The following is a 5,880-nucleotide window of genomic DNA, read 5'->3' on the forward strand; positions in this document are numbered from 1 at the left end:
GGGGCGGGGGGGGGGGGATGCTAAATGTGGGTCCGCAAGAGCGAAGCGCCAAAGCCCCCCTTTTAGTGACAAGCCGTCGCGGAGCGGGCACGCTGAAAAGTAGCTGTAAGTATCGCGCTGCCCCACCAGCAGAAATAACGCCCTGATGGTCTGGTCTCTAGGTGGTAATGGAGGGCGAGGGCCTATAAACATGCACGGGTGTGGATTTCCATGAAGAAAGAAAAAAATGCCCACCTTTTTAGTTGGTAGAACTGTATCACTGCTTTTAAAGTTACCCACCTCTGCCCGTGGCAGCCCTTTCACCGTTGCAAGTAGGGCTGCTGCACCGAAGAGGTGAAAATAAATACCTCGTGCCTACGAAGCACCAAATCAAAGCGGGAGGGTGCTGGGTACGTGCTGTGAAGGGCGGCTTAGGCACATAACGTCCCCGTAGCCCAAGACTGCGCATACCCACAGACACCGGCTTCCTCTCGGACGGAGACGGGTCGGCGGCGGCGGTGAGGGCAAAAGAGGAACCCTCGGCTTTGAACCGAGATTGAGGATGCAGAACCTCTCTCCCCCTTCAACTCTGAAGAGGCGCGGTGGCGAATGCGATCGTGCTGTGGGGCATTTCGGTGGGTTCTGTGTCCCAAGAGCGTTCGATAGCCGCTGGCACGCCTCCCTGAGAAGCACGAGAGCTTCCTACGAAGTACTCGCAAAGGGAGTCCCAACTGAGACGTGATTTTAATTCCAGGTATGAGGGATTCAGCGTCTTGAACCCATCTCATTTGAGAGGGGGGGAAAAAAAATCTTCTATTTATCTTAGGCATTTCTCTGCCTTTTTTCATCAGTCTGCAAAAATCCTGAGAAATCACCTGTGGAGGACAAAGGAAATTCAAGGGGCCAAATAACTTCAATTCTAGGTTTTTCTACAGAGATACACATTGTTCGTAAAGGCAGAACCTGCCTAGGACAACTGAAGAGGGACTGTCAAAATTACTTGCCTTGCCCACTGAATTTACATGCCACAGAAATGACTTTCAGGCGCTGGTTGTGCAGAGCTAGCGTCAGAAATGGCACGCTCTGGTCCACCATGGATGCTTAGGAGAGCGACATTGAATTTCTGACATAGCTCAAGGTGTGGTAGTGCGGGGGGAAGATTATAGGCCTGCATTTTAAATCGTGACTCAGTTGTTTTGAATGACGTGTTTTGAATGTCTCGAGACGCGCAAAGGGGCCTATTTTCTTCATCGCGCTAAGCGGCGATAAGTGTCTGCCCTCTAAAAATCAGACCTCTTTTAAGTTTAAATCGATCTACCAAGATTTTAATTGCTCGGAGCTTCAACCGGAAAGTAGAAGAGCAAGTCTAGGGAGTAAAGCAGGATGAGGAGGAAAGGCTTGGGAACCATCACGAGAGTCGCATGCATCTTTACAGAGTCTGTTCACCGCTCGCCAACGCCAAGTGCATCTACCAGCACCTCTGCGCTCTGCAGGACGGGTTTGAACAGAGTATTCAGCGATTTTGGTGCCCTTTGGCATGGGACAGTCACCCAGAAATTGGGCTTCTTGCCTCTGCAAGAAGCAGAGGCCTCCGAAATGCATGCCGGAGTGCCTTCTTCCTTTTGTAAAACCAGCCTTTTAATTTTTTAAGGAGCACGGAAGCACTTGCAAGCGTAGCAGCTCATCGTACCACGTTCTGTGCTCGTCTCCTTCTCCCAGTTATTTTATGGGCTTTGCTCACACCAAGCCCATATAAGCTGTGAAAAATTATATCCTCGTTGCCTTCCCTCAAGTCCCACGAGCATCTCCATGAAAACAGCCCTATTTCCAAAGCACCGCCCGAAATTCTAGTGTCAGCATGTCTCCGCTGCAGCCGCTGGTGAGCTAAACCCTCTTAATGCTGCGGGGATTTTGGTGACCACAACAAAGGGCAGCCGGGACGTACGAGGGTGTAGCCAGACGCTCCTCTGCAAATGGGGCTGGAGCAGTTCAAGGCTCCCCAGCTGTCCCGCGCTGCTCCTCGGGTGATGGTTGTATCCAGCAGCAGAGCTGTGCTCGCAGGGTCAGTATTTTTTACTCCTTTCCTCTGCGAAGCCAGTTGGACTATCTTAAGTTGTGCTGGAGGCTGCTAGAGCCGACATTGCCGATATTGCATGGAAACAAAATTACGAGAGACTTGGTGGCTCTGTTCTGGCAACTGGGCCGTCTTACTCATCGTTTTGCCGGGGATTAGCAGATAAACTAATCGGTGAGGTTGTCTCATTGTCCTGACTTTTCCAGGAGTATTTCGATCTAGAAGCCACGCAAGGAGGGTGCTTGGCTGCTCTCGGGCAGGGAGGAGCGAGTGGTGGAGCTATGCTGAGCTGCTTCTGCTAAACATCATTTGATCATCGAGTTAACTTTTTTGAAATTTTGAAGTGACTCTTTAATACGTACTTTTAAACCGATTGGGAAAAAAAACAGCAGCGTCGGCCCAAACAGATACCCAGAAAACATCTGCATGGTGGTCGCAGACCCTGCAGTTGGACGTTCACGTGGCTGACACAGCGCGAGGAGTCCAGCGGCTACATCACCCGAAGAGATCTGCTGCTATCTTGGAGCTCACGGGAGAGGATGGGATTTTTCAGGAGTATTTAAATGACCCGGGAGGAGAAGTCTCACCGACGGTGACGCCCTGAAGTGGGCCCTTCGGCAGAGCCTCCATCTGCTCCTTTAGTTTGAACAGTGATGGCTCCCAGCACTGAGCTCTCCAGTCCCGCCTCTGGTGTGGTGCTCAGAAAGGGCTCGGGCTCGGTCATCAGCGCAGAGGGAAGGATTGCTATCATTTTTTGAGCCTCCCAGTTTTTCTTACCATTTTTTAGTGTTCTTCCTATTGATGTCCTCTGCAGTGGTATGTACAAGGTCCTTCTGTTTTATGATGGATGCCCCATAGCTTTAGACACATTGTCCCCATAGTTATTTGCACGCTACCGTAGAGAAGTAAACCAAGTTATCTTTTTTCCTCTTGACTGTATCTACTCTTCAAGTAAATGTTTGCGAAGAAGCTACCTGTGAAACCAACCTTGAAAGAACAGGGATCGCTGAGCTGCAGCAAGAGAGGGGTCAGCAGATGACAGCTTACGTCCCTTCCAGTTTTCCCCCCTGACGCCGGATTTCCCTATTGCAGCAATCGGTTCGATCTCACGCCACACCGTATTCGGTCCTATTTCGGTCCTGTTTCGGTTGGCACCAACGGTCGAGCAGCACCCATCAGCCCATGGCTGGCCTACGGGGAACTCCACAGTAAATACACAAAAGGGGTAGTTCGAATGCTGTAACAAAATACCCAAAGAAACGCAAACCCTGAGCCAGGAGGAATAATGAGATGTGCAGTTTGAAGCAAGGCATTCGAGGATGTAAACTGCATTTTTGATTTTAAATGGTTAAAGTCATAAAAGGAGACTGGTTTAAAAGGGCCTTTCATGTAGCAAAGTAGTTTAAAGACCTAGTTAAAGAATTCAGTTTGCATTCATAACTCCTAATGCAGTTTGCATTTATCAGTCCATACATGCACCTTCTCACTTAAACACTTCTCTCTTGCCTTATATTTCGGCACACAGCCTAGTGTCACGCACCATCTCGACACGGAGAAGTGACTTCACTGGGCGTCAGTGTCATACTGACATTAAAATCTTGTGTTTATTGCGGGTCACCAGAATCCGTACAGAGTACACAGACAAAATCTGAACTTTGATCATCCTATCAGGCGTCGATAAAAAATTACCAGTTTCTCTTACACGATTTTAAATTTTTGGATATTTTATTTTGTTTTTGATTTTATTTTTTAGGGAAAACAATTGTTCTAACTCAGAAAATTCACAGTGGCCCCCCCCGTACTGCCGTGCCGTAGCCTCAGGGGCGCGCGTGGAGAGGAGGCGTGGGGAGAGGCAGGAGCGCAGGGCAGGAGCCTGCCTCGGGAAGCAGCTGGCAGCGCAGTAGAAGGCAGCGTCGGTAACTCCACCTGGGCACCGGTTCTACTTGGTGGCTGCCAGGCAGGATAACTGCCCGAGGTGAGCAGGCAGGCCAGAAGTCCTCCTTTCTGCTAGCGGACTCCTAGTTTCTCCACGGTACGTCTTTGTCGTTATGTTTCGATATTTATTTTGGGGAAAAGAGGACCAAGAACAACGCGTCCGCACTCCTCCGTGTTATGGCAGTGGAAAGAACACTTCCTCGCGGTGTGCGGATGAGCCGAGAGATGCACCTTCCTCCTAGCTCGCTGCACCTGAGCAAGCAATTGAAGGAAGAGCGCGAACGGGTCCGAGTCTAAAACATTGGCGTTGCATTTAATATTGAAAACATTTAATGCGTGGCTGTGTGGGCGATTAGGCAGTCCGGTATGCAAGCCTCAGGAGGCCCCGCAGCATCTCCCAGGCCGTGCCCTGCCGCCTTTCGCGTCGGCAGCGGCGTCGGTAGGTGCTTTCCGCAGGAAGCCCCGGCTGAGCAAAGCCAGCCTGCTTTACTGCCCAGCACTGGCCCACGCAGGGGCTGGGCATGATATTGCCGAGACCTGGCAACCAAAGCCTCCTACAATTTAATGAACATTGCGTACAGAAATGTTTCTGAAGCGGTTTCTGCCTGTATTTTACGGCAGGGTGTACGGCAGTGAAATGACTCTCACATTTCACCAAGCTCAGCGACAGAAGCGAGCGCTTATTTCAGCAGCAGAAATACTTCCATTAAACGTGGTCCTGAAGTTCAAAGCCCACGTGGCAGGAGGTATCATGCCAGCTACATCTTTTCACTCACCGTTCATGTTACATGTGCAGTTCTTCACTTAATGTAACCTTCAGGAGAATAACTTAAATAAATAATAATTTTAAAAAAAAGACCCAAGGAGCACCCTGTGCCCTCCGTGCTGGGGGCCAGGGAAAAAAGCAAAACCTCTGTACGCCTCCCGGCTGCACCCAGGGAGTTAAAAGGGCAGCGGAGCCTCGTTTGGAAGAGCAAAAATGAGGCCGGAGTAGGACGGCAGGCGGTTTGCACAATGGTGAAGCAAGCAGCAGGGAGCAGGAGACAGGGGCTAGCACAGATGGTGGGAGCCGGCTCAGCCCCTGGCAAGGCCACGGCCACCCGCAGCCTCGGGCTCTGCGGGGCTGCTCGCCCCGGGGTGCCCCGTGGCTTGCCTGGGACTGGTCCCAGTTTCCATCGTGGCCCGTGGTTAGGGAGCGCTGAGCTCCACCCCTCGCTCTCCTTGACCTGCATCAGCCCTAATCGCCTGCGTTGGGTGGCATCGAGTGGGGACCGCTCACACCCTGAGAATCACTTGCAATCACAGAAAGCAGCACCCGCGTGGCACCCACGGCTGCAGCGCTCGGAGCCTTTCAGAGCCTTTTGTTACCGCATGGGCTCTACCTCGTGCAAGGTGCTCCCGGGAGCACGCTTGCTCCAGGAGTTACGCTGTTTCCCAGCACGGGTGTTACACTATCCTCATCCTTTGCGCAGTGTCCGAGTTTCATACACACTAGAAGATCCCCAGTGCTTAGGAGGCGTTTTGATGGGGGGGGGGGGGGGGGGAGGAAAATGTGTATGTGTTTCCCTCTCCCGACTCCGTCCAGTCTCCCTCCCCATCGCCACCAGCTCCTCCCCGTCAAGCCCGATCGGGTTAGGCTCGGCAGCCCTCTTCAGGCTCTGCAAGCAAATGTAACGTCTGAAGCGCCGGTATTCACATTCATTTACATTAAAAAAAAATAAAAACCCCAAGACAGGATATTCCAGCGCATCCCTCTCATGCCGCGCCCGGTTATTGCCTCTTTCTTAAGTTCTGGTTAAACTCTTCTGTTTTCTATAGCAATGGCCAATTCGGGCAGTACCCAGCAGCTGTAAATCCAGATTAGCAGGTACAATAACCCCCCCTGGCAAACG

General features: G+C 51.5%; 1 protein-coding gene across 1 annotated transcript in view; it reads right to left on the minus strand.

Moving 5' to 3' along the window:
- Nucleotides 1-5,880, minus strand: part of PHF2 (PHD finger protein 2) — a 95,418-nt gene that overhangs the window by 86,189 nt on the left and 3,349 nt on the right.

Source organism: Pygoscelis adeliae, unplaced genomic scaffold, assembly GCF_000699105.1.
Source record: "Pygoscelis adeliae isolate BGI_AS28 unplaced genomic scaffold, ASM69910v1 Scaffold349, whole genome shotgun sequence".
Classification (NCBI taxonomy): domain Eukaryota; kingdom Metazoa; phylum Chordata; class Aves; order Sphenisciformes; family Spheniscidae; genus Pygoscelis; species Pygoscelis adeliae.